General features: G+C 34.2%; 1 protein-coding gene and 1 long non-coding RNA gene across 2 annotated transcripts in view; one reads left to right on the plus strand and one right to left on the minus strand.

The window, feature by feature from the left end:
• LOC134846232 (zinc transporter ZIP9-like) overlaps positions 1 to 14,657 on the plus strand; it is a 374,849-nt gene that overhangs the window by 123,111 nt on the left and 237,081 nt on the right. The gene's annotated exons all lie outside the window — the stretch shown is intronic.
• Positions 10,795 to 12,795, minus strand: LOC134856837 (uncharacterized). Its single transcript, XR_010164851.1, has 3 exons — positions 12,507 to 12,795; positions 11,162 to 11,338; positions 10,795 to 10,982 (listed from the first exon to the last, which is right to left on the minus strand). It is a non-coding gene; the product is annotated as an uncharacterized LOC134856837 (long non-coding RNA).

Below are 14,657 nucleotides of genomic sequence, written 5' to 3' on the forward strand. Positions count from 1 at the left end.
AAAGAAAATTTTCACTTGTTAAGCAGATGTCAACTTTGGACCTAGTAACGATCTCCCATGTTTTGCAAAGTTAGACAGGCGAATAGTTAGACAGATCTTATTGAAGTTTTTCAGGTTGATTTATGTATTTGCTTGTAATAAAAAGCTAGTTGCTTAAATTTTTGTAAAAACTATGAGAAAAAAGATAATTGAGTGAAACTTTATTGTGATTAATTGAAAAGATGAGAAGATTTATGCCAAATTATGAAGTCCAAATCAGACTGGACTTAAATAAACGAGTGAAGTCAAACAAGTCCTTACAACTTGCAACGCAACTAATTTGTTTGACAAAGCCGCTAGGGTGGACTCTTTCAAAACTTTCCAGCTGGGTTTACCAAATTTTGCCAAAAACGGACGAAAACTGAAATTGTTCAATAAGTATTTGTATCGCATAGTCTTTCAAACTTTTTACGGTAACATACCTGCGTCTTAACATTTGATTGCGGAAAATTAGGAAATTACCCACATTGTTGAGGAGCAAGTATCATTTGAGTCATGTAGGATATTAAATACTACCAACTTTGTTTGTCGTTGGCATAAGGAATTTGGGTTGGGTTGGAAATTTAGTTCGCCTGTATTTAAAAAAAAATACTTATTTGAAATTTTTTTTCACGATTGTAAGATGAGATTTACTTTAAATGATATCATGCAAAACAGTTTTTTTGCATCACTGCAAATTTTAAAATCAAAAATTTGATTCGTTTTTGTGCACGCAGTGGATTTCAAAGGAAATGATTAAATTCAATTCAAATGGTTAGTTACGCATTTGCATTGGCCATCTCATTTATCAAAGATTTTCAATCCAAAAACGTTTCCTATACAATCAATAATATGCAATCATAGTTTTCATATGCAATCAGGAACTTATTTATTTCTATAAACTTCTGTGCTGCATTTTCCACCAAAAAAAAATCGAGTTTGAAATGAAAACAGAAAATTGGCTATTTTTCTCAATTTAGGCTCCTGGCCTTCCAAAATTTATCATTGCAAATTTCAAAGGCAAAATTATTAGTATTAGCTTTTGGGTTTTAATCTTCCGTTCAGTTTTAGAAGAAGGCCCAAGATTTATGACGTACTTGACATTTTTTGCAGGTTTGAATTATCAATTTCAAGATTGTGCAAACAAATTTTCTTGTCTTGTCCGTTTTTGTGCACCCTTAATCAAGAGGAAAGACAAGCTCTAGGCAATTTTCTTGGATGAATCCTTTCCTAGGTCATTTAAATCGAGACTACGCGATGTTAGTGCTATGCCGCAATTGAGTAGTTTTTATGAAGTTAGCGCTACAGCAGGATTGAAACATTTTAACATTAAAATTTACATACTGTCTATAAAAAGATTTTTCTGAGTCCTTTGTTGGCGTTCTTTCAAAGTAAACTTCTGTAGTTAGTTTGAGAAAAATAACCGACAAAGACACGCAACAAATAAGGAAAAAAAGCAAAAATTTTCTCTGAGAAAAACAAAAAAGTTATCACTTTTTTCCAACAATGATATGGATGTTTTGATCTGGGTGATCTTGGACTTGTCTTTCGACGATCTGAACTTGGTCTTTTGGCTACAAAAATTGATGTTTTTGCTTCAACAAAACTGAGAAAATCTCGAGCATTTTTGTTTTCAAAATTAGATCTGTAGGTGCTATCCTATTGACTATTTTTAGTTGAATTAAATCAAAAAGGTGAGTTGTATAAATTCGATTATCTTAGGCGGGAGTGATCGGCTCTTTTAAATAAAAAGAAGATATTATTTATCAACTAACATATTTTTAGCATGATGTATTCAGTCAGTTTAGTTTATAATACAAAAGATAAATAAGAGTTTTTTTTTCGATTCAACTGGAAGTTAAGCATTACAATTCATTATGAAGTATTCGAAAAATGCTCATGAATTTAATTTTTGCACAACTTCTTCAATGTTTTTAAACACTGGAAAAAAGTTTTTGAAAATCAAAACTTTTTTGTCCTGAAAACTTTTAAACGAAACTTCGCACTTCAAATACGCAAAAAAAGACGTTTTGATAATCTAAAAGTTTGTCTGTTTGTCATTTCTTACAGCTCGAAACTTCGAACCTGAAACCTGAAATCTTCGCCTAACAACATGTTTTTTGATTCAAAAATTTTTTAATTGAGCCAACACGCTCAGTGTTATCTTTTTTTTTCTCCTGAATTTATCTGAAAAATTTGATTTTTAACCCGAAAAGCTGAAACTCTGAAACTGAAACTATAACCCTTTAAACTAAAAAACCGAACATCTACTTTGGATTTGATCATAAAACTTGACTAATGACATCGGCACTCTGTGTCCTGGCCGTGAAGTTGCAAAGTTTTTATCTATGAATTTTGGCCAAAAAACGAAAATAAGGAACAAATCTTAAGTACCTACAACTCAAACTCGAAAACGAATTTGTAAAACGTAAACTTTTATCTATCGAATCAGTGTATCGTAGTCATATGATGTATATTTGTTTCATAATTCGTGAATTTATTATCTGGAAGCTGAATTTTTTAGGCTGAAGCTATAAACTCTAGAGTCAATCCATGATACAATACCCTAGTTTTAGAGCTTTGAATTTGGAAATATTCGACCAATTTTTTGTCCCTATCCGTTTCAAAGCTAAAAATGCCTCATAGTGTTAAAACATTCTCCAAGAACTTAAGATTTTTGATTTCAGTCTGCTAACTCAAACGCTTAAACATTGCACCCTACCTTGGGTTCAGAACTTCAAAAAGGACACTTGGGTTTGAAATTCCTACTTGCTTTCTTTATTTTCAAAAACTTCAACTTATAACAAAAAATGTTGGTACTAAAATCAAAACTCAAACTATAATGTGTAGGTTTCAGACTTGAGAACCAAGTTTCAAAATTGGTAAGTAAGTTGAGCTTTATTAGCGTTAGCTGTCCGTAAAAAAAACAAAACCCGACACTCAAAGCTTAGTTTTAAGCATAAAAAAACCTGTGTTCTGAAAACTGAAGTTGGCTGAAACATAGTCTCAAACCTGGCGTTATGGGGCCTAAAATTTGATTGTCTACCACTTAAACAACTCTCATTTATTCCCTCCCTGAAAATTGGCCAAATGTTCAGAATATGGATTTTTTTCTGAAATCCTGCTCTTAAATTTTGTTTCTGAAGCTAAAAACCTAAATTTGTCTAAAAACTGATAAAATTTGTTCTGTTTTCATAAATTTTGGTTTTTAATCCAAAGTTTAAGCTTTAAAATAGTTTTAAAATTTACTTTGAATGTGATAACTGGATTTCATTTTCGACTCACGTCACTAAAAATTATGTCAATGGATGAATGTTATAGACTGAAGCATTGATGTTAGAACTCAAACATGATTGTGTATGTCTAGTTTGAAAATGAAGTTATGTTAGAATTGATTAGTTCTGAGTCCTGCCGTAAAACAGTTTTGCGAAAAACATCCTCAGTTGTTGTTGAAAAAAACCCAAATCTAATCCTTTTTATTTGAGTTTTTACTATTTCTTCTTCTAATTTTAGAGTTCAGTTACTTCCCTGGTGGTGGTGTCGATCATTTGTTATTTAACGTTAAATTAAATAAAATTTGAGTGCAAGCCATAAAAGAATGAAAGATTATAATGTATTAACTTAAGATTTAATATTTTGTTTGAACTTTGGTGTGAGTTATATTTAAAAAGTTATGTTTTTAGGTTTTCCAATCATTTTAGAGCTTTTTTAGTCGATACGTGTGATAATTTGATCAAAGTGTTCATTCCAATTAGTGCAATTTGGCAGAAAACGATCTGCGTTATCATTATGATCACATTAGCGAGGCAGGAATTTGCTGTCTAACTCCTTTTGTAACTTTCTGACAATTAATTTACAAGGCCCTACGGTAGATTAGTACCAAGCTGTTTGTTCTTTAGGTTGGAAAACTAGGGTGCCCGACATCAAGCAGACGGGACTTCAAGCCGAATTATAAAATTAGGGACTTCAAGCCGAATAGTTCCTTATAAAGTCGTGAAATATGATTAATTTGAAAGCTTTTTTGAAGAATTTCTGAATTTCATTATATTTCTTCACTAGTTATTGGCGTTTTCCTAAAATTTAAGCCTCCGAAGGATGTTTCGGAAAGTTGAAAAGAAAAACATGGTTGAAGGCCTGTATCATGTTTATAATTTTTGCATTTCAAAAACCGGCTCATGTTTTTAACGGATGCCAATCACAAATGGTGCATTGCCATGAAAAATGCTCATTATGGACAAAGCTTGCCAAAAACTCTGAAAAGCAACCTTTTACAAATGATAAAATAGTCTTTTGAGGTGCCTGTAAAGTTTTATTTTCGTCTTGAAGTCCCTTCGGCTTGGAGTCCTGTCGGCTTGCTGTCCTAGAGCCGGAAAACTATATAAAACTTATTCACTGGTTCTTATTTTTTTTTGCTCGCTGTTTGCTGTTATGTTTTTTTTGTAGATTGAAAAAAAATGAGAAAGTAAGCCAGCAATGGCAATGCTAAGAATGCAACCAAATATCGCAAGTAAAACCTACAATTCAGCAAGCTAGTTTAATTTCATGTACTAAATAACGGAGTTACCAAAGTCCATTTTCATTGCATTTTTTGGTACAGATTATATACAGATTTTATATATATCATAAACACATTATAGACATTTTATATACCCTTTGAAATCTATTGTAATTTCGTTTCAAGTTTTTTAGAAAAAATTTCGAATTGAAAATTTTTTTTTGTTACGTGTCTTGTTTTGTTGAAAATGATCAAAGTTGAAAAAAACAAATTAAAACCGTTTCAATAAAACTAGAAATGGTTTTTTTTCTGCTAAAAGGAGAATAGGGTCAAATTTCAAATTTTCTACTAAATTTTGATTGTTTGTGAGTTGTTGTTCGTTGTGGGGGGATATAATAAGAAAAAAATTTGGAAAAAAAAAGATTTTCTGTCCAAAAATGGATAACCCCAGTATCCTCATCACTTTTTTGTTTTTCGTATTTTCTCGAGTCAAAATAGGTTCCCTGAGACGCGTCCTTTGTTTTAAATTGTACTAAACATTGTAGTGGTCTCGTTCAGCCTCGAAGTTTTTTGGCCAGAGACAAGACTTTTTTTTTCTTCAAAAAAAAAAGAATTGAAATCTGATAAATTTGATTATTATTTTCTGTTGTTTTTTGTCATGATTCACAATGGTAGCTGAACAAGACCGCAGTACATGTAATTATTCTTGGTTAGGTGTGTAGAAGATAAATTCTGCTTAATAAGGGCGTTCAAGTTTGAATGCCTAGAGAATCTCCCTACACTTTTGAGACAAGAAAGACCATGGCAACTATCTTCGGTAACAATTTTTCTGCTCAGGCATTTTTACCGTTCGCAAATTTTTGAGCCTAATTGAAGTCCTATTGCAATTCTGAGTTGCTGGTTTGACAGTTTTAACCTTAATTTTTCGCACGGGATTACGTTCAACCATTTGGAGCCAAATCTATCTTGGAACGCGTTGAATCTTTTTACGTCCGTTGGTTCGTGTCGTAAAATCAAGTCTGCAATTTTGCTGTCAAAAATGGGCTATGTCCACGTTTTCTGGATTTCGTTTTCCGGAGCCATTTCAATTTTCAAGTTCAAACCACCGTTTAAGCGCATCATCATAGGTTTCATCCACATGCTCCAAAGCAAAAACTTTGGTTAAGGCATTTTTCGCTCCTAATGCGTAGGCTAAGAAAGCGGGCAAAGCTAATAGACGAGCGGAAGAAACGCTTAAGCCACCTTTGACTGCCGGGAGAACTGCTTGCAATAACTGGTTATCATTAATTTTCACATTAGTGACCTTGTATAACGAATTTCTAAGTAATTTGTCGTAGCGTTTCAAAAAATCACTTTGCAAAAAAGGGCTCGTAAGCAAGAAACATAAGAGTTTTGGCATGCTAAAGCAATTTTTCAGGAGTTAAAAACCATAATGAAAATCTAGTTTGTCAATGACATCCGAGATTTTTCCAAGCTCCCTAATTTTTTCGTCGAGCAATTCTTTTCGGCAAAAATGGCCGATTGGAGATCCTAAAACGAGGATTTCCTCTTTTGTTTTTAATTTTATTTTTGGACATATTTTTCGAAATCGTGTTATGATTGAATTATACTGTGTACTCGTAGTCTGTCCCAAAAAAACAAAGTTCGAACTTCTCAGGGTTCAAGCTCAGGCCGTAAATTTGTTCCGAATTCAGAATGTTTTTGAGGTCCCGGAGTACTATTTTACAGTCGTCGGCTCAATATCCATCATCTAAATACCAGATGTTAATTTTCGACTCCAATTGTTTGACAAGTGTCTGAATTGTTTCTGCAAAAAAGGGTGGGGCTTCAGGATCACCTTGCTGAGTGCCGTGTTCTGACATTATGATAGAGCTTCCGTAAAAAAGGTAACTAGGTACTAGGTTTACTATACGCGCAATGGTTGTAAATATACAATTCGGGGCGAGTTGAAAAAACATGTTTAGCTTTATTTTTCCATTTAGAGAATTAAAGGCGTTTTTAAAATCTAGTTTTAAAAAAACAGTGCATTTTGGATTGTCGTCGCGTTCAATTAGGTTTCGAAATGAGTTTGCAGATATTTCTGCTCCTCGCTCAGTACCGCATCCTACCTATACGTTTACGAAAAACCTTTGACGCTCGGAGAGGGCCTTGTTTCCAGCGCATTTGGACGCGATACGTCTCGGCGTCTTGTCTATGTCAATTGGTCTCAATTCTCCATCTATCTTTTTTAGGGCGATAAGCTTTGCGGTTCGGTTATTTTGCCATCTCCAATGAGGTTTCTCAGCTCAGTAAGCGGTTTCAGAAAATTAAGTCCTGCACTGTCATTCGACCTACTAAAAAGATCTTTAAAAATTTGAGGAACTTCTTTATCCGGACCTGCTGATGATCGGTTCGGGAAGGACATTATCGTTTTGTATAGGAAACACGCGAGTCTTTTGGTTCTCGTTTGAGCACTCTGACATTTGAGATGGCTGTGTTAACATATTTGTCTAGCACTGAATTATTACTCATCGTTGCTTTATTAACAGATTTTACACATAAAGGACATTGAAACCATTGGGTTTTCTTCGATTCGCTAAGAGAAATATTACAACAACTGATACTAAATAGAACAACAATCACCTTTAATCCAATCTTTGATTGTACTCGCTTTGTTGTTTTTTCCTCATTTTGACGCAGCGTAAAGGTTAAAAAAAGGATTTTGACTGGACTTAAGGGGGTTTAACTAGCCCATGATAAACGGTTAGTGAGAATTTTATAAATCAGCAAATTGAATTAATTAAAACTTTAAAATCGAACTAAAAAATCAAAAACAAGGAACAATCTCACCCGAGCTCAGTAGGTCCAGCGGTGCACCACCAGACTCCTCAAGCCAGTTCCAGATTCCCCCTTCCCCACAGAAAGCCACTTGATAGACCTGTCTGTAAAATCCCTCAAAGGGCGCTCCACAAACAGGCACAAACATAACAAATCTATTTAATCACAACAATTAAAGTTTATCACAACAGTTAGGTTCAAATTAGTTTTATTTTTTTGTTAGTTATCTCCGTATAATACATTGGTTTTTGCTAAAAATCTGATTCACTTTGATAGTTTTTTTTAAAATTTTATTGCATAGATTTGAGCCCAAAATTTGATTAATAATGACCATTATCTTCATTTGTTTAATATGTTTTTGCCCAAGATCCGACTTGCAATGATGATTTTTTATGATTTTTTTGCATAATTGCGAGCTCAAAATCTGGCTTATATTGACAATTTTTTTGAATCGTTACATATGTTTTCGCTCAAACTCTGATTTACAATAAATATTTTCTACATTTTTCTTGCATGTTTTTGAGCTCAAAAATTGATTTTCAGCTACCTTCTTCCCTAATACTATGTTTTTTGTCCATTTTTGGTTTATATAGATAATTCTTAAATGTTTTTTGTTTATTCTTGAGCTCAAAATCTGATTTATTTTGACTCATTTTCTTTTTCTCCATTTATAACATATAGTTTTTGCCCAAAATTTTGTTTATTTTGATGATTCTCATGATTTTTTTTGTATATTTTTGTAACCGAATCTTGTTTATATCAATGTTTTCCTTGAACTTGTGTCGTTTTGTTTCAATTCAAATTTTGTTTGGAGTCATGGTACTAAGAGTAAAAAAAAATTAAAATTAAAAAACTGTTTTTTCCGTTCTTAGAAAATGCATTACAATCGATTATAATCGATTTTATACAGATTCTATACAGATTTTATACCGCAAAAAAATCCATTTTCTAGACTAAAAAAACTGTTTTTTCCGTTCTTAGAAAATGCATTACAATCAATTATAATCGATTTTATACAGATTCTATACAGATTTTATACCGCAAAAAAAATCCATTTTCCAGACTAAAAAATCGATTTTTCTGAACTGTATAAAATCCCTATATTATCCGTTTTAGTGTCTAATTGGGTTACATAAATCGAATTTTAACTACTAGAAAATCTGTGTAAAAATCGATTATAGTCGATTGCAATCTTATTTTTGCCAATGCGGGAAGAATGCTTCTCATTTTCTGTCGCACCAGTTTAGCTCAGAGAACCAGGGGCTCGCTCGTATCGAATGTTTTGTTTTTCTTAGTATCAACTATGTGATAACAAATATCAATTCGAATAAGCGAGTAGGAATGAAATAATGAAGATTTAGACCAGCATTTCTGGCGTCAGATTCTCTTTGTCCAATCATCAAATGCTTTGTTTTTAACCTTGAACTCGATTTTCTTCACTACCCGGAGAAAGTGGTTGTATATCGGAAGATTTTAGACAGAAAATTGCCTCGGCCTTTATTCAAATTGCTTAATGGTAAAACTGTTAAAGTTACTAACAACACCTATGTCACTAACAACACCTACGTCACAGAAAAGTAATTAGAAAGAAACACTTATCATGTAAGCCGAAATTCAAATTAGTATACTGTTCAGATTTAGGTTCAAAGACACCAGCTGCAAGCACGCCGATGAAGCTGTTACATCAGTGCAGCTCGAGCAAACCAACAGACCACCAGTACACATTTTGCCAAGGCCAGATGTTTCACCGGTATCATCGTCGACGGAAAACTCGGACACGGAAAACAAGGAGGGACCATTTGCGAACCTAGATAGATTGCAATTCAAGACGATGAAGTTGTAATCATCACTGACGAAGATAGCCAAGACGAATTTACCAACTTTAGCGGCCAGATATACAGCTTCGCCAAATGTACTCCGAGGAGTTCCAAGTGGTGGAGTCAAAGACTTGACTATTTCCTCGAGCAGTTCCCCAGAACACGATTTCTTCAGCCGATATCTTCAGCACCGATAACAGAGAAATGGCAGGAGATCCAAAGCAACACAGAGGCATGCCCGATTTTGACGGTCCCAGTAGCGGAGAAGTTGATAACTTCACCGAGTGAGGAAGGGGAGACAGACGCAACAAGCTTGGTAACAACTTCAGTGAGGGCAGAACAGAAATCAGACGAAAACAAAACCTTAGATAATCCAAGACACGAGAAGAGAAGAGAGAAAAGAAGCGGAAATTGAGACAAATACTCACAAGTTTCAAGCAGTTCGAATAGATCATCGGGCAGAAAAAAGCGGCAAACACACTTTTTTGGAAGTTCACTGAAACATTCAGTTAGGAATATAGAAGAGAAATCGGGGGAGGAGAAAATTCAAACTATTCCAAATTCACCAGGAGATGTTCCGTCATCGTCAGGAATCACACCGTCACCGTCACCAAGGAGGAAACTAAGAAGAGCAAAGTTCGCGGTACTCAAGCCAGAACAAGTACAGGGAATGAAAGCTCCCTGAAATCTTAAACTCTCAGACTCGTTGATTTATTTTTGTTGTTTATTGTGAATTTGAATTTCATACGTTGTATGAAATTTTCCTAGAGGGGGAAATGTGGTGGTAGGGAGTTGACCACCTAGTGTTGAGGACATTAGGTTGAATTTATGTATCATGTTAGAGGTCACCCGATCACTATGAATTAGAGACCTGTCAATCATGTATATCGTTTAACAGATTTGCGGTGCTAAAGCTAAAGATTCACTCTTCGTTAACTATTGAGAGATTATAGTTACTTACCATTCCTTGTTCCATTTTTACTTATTGACTTTACTACTAATTCAACCGCATTATTAGTTCAGTTATTAGTTCAGGAATATCACACTGAAGTAAGTGAATCATATGCAACACTACACGCTCGCAAGACGAGGAGAGCGGCGGACATCATGCAGCACACGCGACAATCAAAGTTCGGTTCAGGCCCTTAAAAGTCTGGGCGTGGCTGGCCACTATTTCTGTGTTCAGAAGAATTTTCTTTTCTTGTTCTTTTTTCAGCCTTTGATTTTAAAACTTTTTGTTCCGACTTTCGGAGAAAACGGAATATTTATGCTCGGTGTGTTTTTTTATTCAGTCAATTTTCACCGATCGAAATAATAATTTTCAACAGATATTTTTCTAACATCCCATTGAAGATATCGACTTCTTGTTTGTCTTTAATGTTCGTTTTATTGAACAAGCGGTTTATTGCAAGCTTACAAGCATGTTTTTCAGCTATTTTTGGCTGTCTTGTTTATCCTCGTCCTAATTTTAATTTTTATCTTTTGATACGAGTGAAATTGAAGCAGTTGTAGTGTTCTGACAGGAAAAAGTCCGAATTTCAGGGTACTGCTCTAAGCCTTTTTTTGAAAAATGTCGTCTTTGAAACTTAACTTTTCATGTTAACATTTTATAGGATGTTTTTACAAATTGAAAACTCACCTCTTGATAGGGACACTAATATTCTGCAGACAATAATTGAGTAGATATTGGGAACCACACAAATAAGCAGGTTAAACACAATAACAAATCCAGTACATGCTAATTGTGTAAACTTTTCGCCCAAACCTATCTGCAACAAAACCCCATGCAATATTTCCAATTGAGAAACCAGCGAAATTGGCAGCACTTAGAAAGCCTTTTGATAGCGAAAGGATTTTTAGCAGAACTGTTATTGATGGTATATCGACAAACATAAAACCGATTAACTTTTTTCTATTTTGTAAATGAAACTTGTTTTATATTATTCGATCAACAAAAATTGACGATAAGTTTCAGTCCTCAAGTGCTCCTGTCTGCTAAAAGTCCTAAGGCCACCTTCAGTCTCAGGTGTTAAATCCATTTCGACATACAGCCTCGTTGATAAGAAGGGCTGGCTCTGAATAGCAACATTTTCTGCGAGCAAACCGAGAATGATTGAACAAACTGCGAGAACTTGCCATTTTCCGACACCAATTTTGTTTGTCAGTTCTTCTACTGTAAACTCGTCGTCATCTGCAATTTTGAAATCAAACTCAATCTTCATTTTTGTCAATTTTAGATGCTTTATCCAGATTACTAGAAGAGCGAGGGCTATATATTTTACCTGACCGGTTCTTAGCAGGACAGTTTTTTAGCTGATCAGTTTTTTAGCAGAATCAACATAAACAAAAAATTAGAACGATAATTTCAAGCCCGGCCTTGGCAAAAAAGGGACCGCTCGCTCTTCCGTGCATAGAGGAAAAGTGCATATAAATCAGTTTTTGGCGCTCAACTACCCGCTCTGAGGTTCCAGGGATAACAATCGATTATAATCTGTTTTCGTTTTCAAAAAAGCCATTAAAATCCACTGTTTTGTAAAAAACAAAAATAATCGATTATAATCGATTTAAAATCCTTTAGAATGACTCTGTATTATTCACATTTCTAAACCTACTCACATTTACTTAACTTGGTCGCAGTTTCAACACCCCTCATTTTTCAACACTCGCCCCTTTCCCTGAAATTTAGTTTATTTTGGCGACCTTTTAGATCTGGTAAAGCAAAAATGGATCTGAGAACAAAATCAACGCAGGGGGATCCTGCGTTTGGTGAGTGGTTTTGATGTACTGCTGAATGCATTATTTAAGACGTTATGAACTATTGGTGCTTAGCTCCACGCCTATTTCAAAGTGTCTTTTTGGGGGGGGGCGACAATTTGTCGCAAAGGGCAATTGGTCGCATGCGACAATTGGTAGCATTTCGACGAGCGAACAATTTCGTCGAAAAGAAATTGTCCGTAACAGTTATATGTAATTGTTAAAAAATTGCATGTAGTTCTTAAACAGGGGGCACAACAGCGGTTCGCCGTGATGAGCTGCACAGCTCTTGTGTTGGTCCTTTCCCTCGGGGATAAATGGTCTTAATAATCTTAATGTAATTGGAAATGATTAAATTTAGCAATGTGAACTGACCAAGTGGGGTGTAGAAGTGGACATGGAATGTTTCTCTACTATGGATCTACTAAGTTAAGAATCCGGATTAAATTACCTATCAACGAATTGTCGCTTTTCTAATTACCAACAATTGTAGCTTGTGGCCACTTGCCACCATTTCCAATTTTGGACCACGATGTGAAATAAGACTCATTCAATTTGCTTATAAAATCAAATAGTGAAAATTTGAGCTTGAAATCAATGACTACATTGTGCAAATCCTCCTTTGAAAGAAAGATGGCTCGCCTGTTTTCCAGGTCCTGACCCGTACGACAAATTTTCACCGGACTTCAACAGAGGGACGCAATTGTCGTTTTCAGTATCAGACGCCATCACTTAGAGCCAAAAAGATCAAGAAAAAAATCAACAGTATAATAACTCGATAATGACACAAAAAGTACGATCGATGAACTGAATTTCTATAGTAAATTAATCTCATAGATAAACACAGTATACAAACAATATTTTTAATCATGTTAATAACAGTTGAAAAATTGAATCGATAGTATGATTAAGAGTCAAATATTTTATTCTATGCGTCTGTATTTTAGATTTGCACTACTCGTGCTACATTCAATTTGTAATATTGACAAACTTAAGAACAAATTTTAGAAAATTGAATAAAAAACAGAAAAAAACAAGTTCATGTCCCAGAATCGTCACAGCTTGAGCTAAACTTATCTTTTTGCCTCGAAGAGGCTGCCTCAACTAATGAGCAACTTGATTAGAGCTAAATCTGCAAAAAGTCATACCTATGTAAAACGTTCCGCAAACTTAAGCAAGAAAATGGCAAAAATATCTCTAAATTAGTAGAAAAAAGTGAAATAAGGGAAAAAATAAAAGCCTGAAAAAGCTATAAGCCGATATCGCAGCGGGTTTCATGACAAATTATCCCTTACCTTTTTATCCCAGGCGAAGTTATCCCAGTCTTTGCGTTGTCTTTCATAATCAGAATTATTTCAATTATGACTCCATTACCAGGTTGAAAAAAAATTAATTCCTAGAAAAGAGTCTTTTACCATTGGCACTATCTCTATATGGCGTCTCGAAATAATTGAGGCAGTCTCTTTTTAATTGCGATATAGATATATGCACCAATCTTTGGCAATCTATATCATAAACAAGACTGCTCGTATCAGGGCGAAGCAGAGGTTTATGGAGCAGTAATAACCTTTAAAAATTCAATGAAATAAAACAAAATAAAAAAAAAAGTTTTCTAAACTTTGAAATTTTTTATGAAAATCATCCCCCACACGCCATACAAAGTACAAAAGGATAGATTTCGCTCCTTGTAAAAAACCAATTATGGCAAATAAGCTTCTTTTAATCAATTTGGAACGATTCTTAAGAAGTATTAACTCTCCGCTTACGCGTTAATAGCGCGAAATATATCGCGCGTTAATTGTCCCAAATTGGCCAAAATGGCAATCTTTAAACCCTCGTAACTTTACGAAAAACGATCACAGGTGAAATATCTTTTCAAATTCAAATTTGAGCTCAAGACAACATTACCTTTCGAGTGATGTAAAAAAAATTCCGTCAAAAATGGCTAGTTAAAAAGTCGAAATTTGTTAATAAGTCGAAGAAAAAAAACCCACCCCGAGCACAAATATTCCGTTACTTTCGTATCGAAAGTCGGAACAATAAATTTTTAATCCTTTATGGGATATTTTAATTGATGTGGGCTCTAGTGGTATGAGCTATTGTGTCCATTAGGATATATGGGTATGGGATATTTTGTCCTGTCACCAAACCAGGAGACTTTGAATCACACGTTCTCACATCTCCGTAATGATCAATTTAAAATGGAAACAGCCACCTAAATCAGAAACAACCGATGCTTTCAACTGCCAATGCTATGCAGCGAAATAGCCATCAAATGTTTTTTTGATAAAAAGTTAGAATAGCCAAATGCTGTAAAATGGTCAGAGAATAATTCAAAGACAATGATCCAAGTGAAGAATTTAAAAAAATACAAATCATTTCATAAAATAGTTTTTAAATAAGCAATATTTGATAAAAAGCAATTTAATTATATAAACTCTAAAATGTGTAGCCAAAGTAATCTGAAAAATCGGATTCTCGAAAAAGTTGGTGCATTTTTGGACACTGAGACAATTTTTTATTAAATGGTTTGATAACTGGAAGCTTTTTTTTGAGGTTAACATTGATAGAACAAATCCAACGTGCAACATAAATCCATATTAGTTATGTTCGACAAAGAATAAGCAATCAAAATATCAATAAAATTGATAGTACTGAAAGTTAAAAAAATTACTGAGAATCATAAAAAAATGTAACCATAGTCATAACAACAAATAAATGTATTGTATATAGATGAGACTCACATCTTTAATCGT

This window comes from Symsagittifera roscoffensis, chromosome 1, assembly GCF_963678635.1.
Source record: "Symsagittifera roscoffensis chromosome 1, txSymRosc1.1, whole genome shotgun sequence".
Taxonomy (NCBI): domain Eukaryota; kingdom Metazoa; phylum Xenacoelomorpha; order Acoela; family Convolutidae; genus Symsagittifera; species Symsagittifera roscoffensis.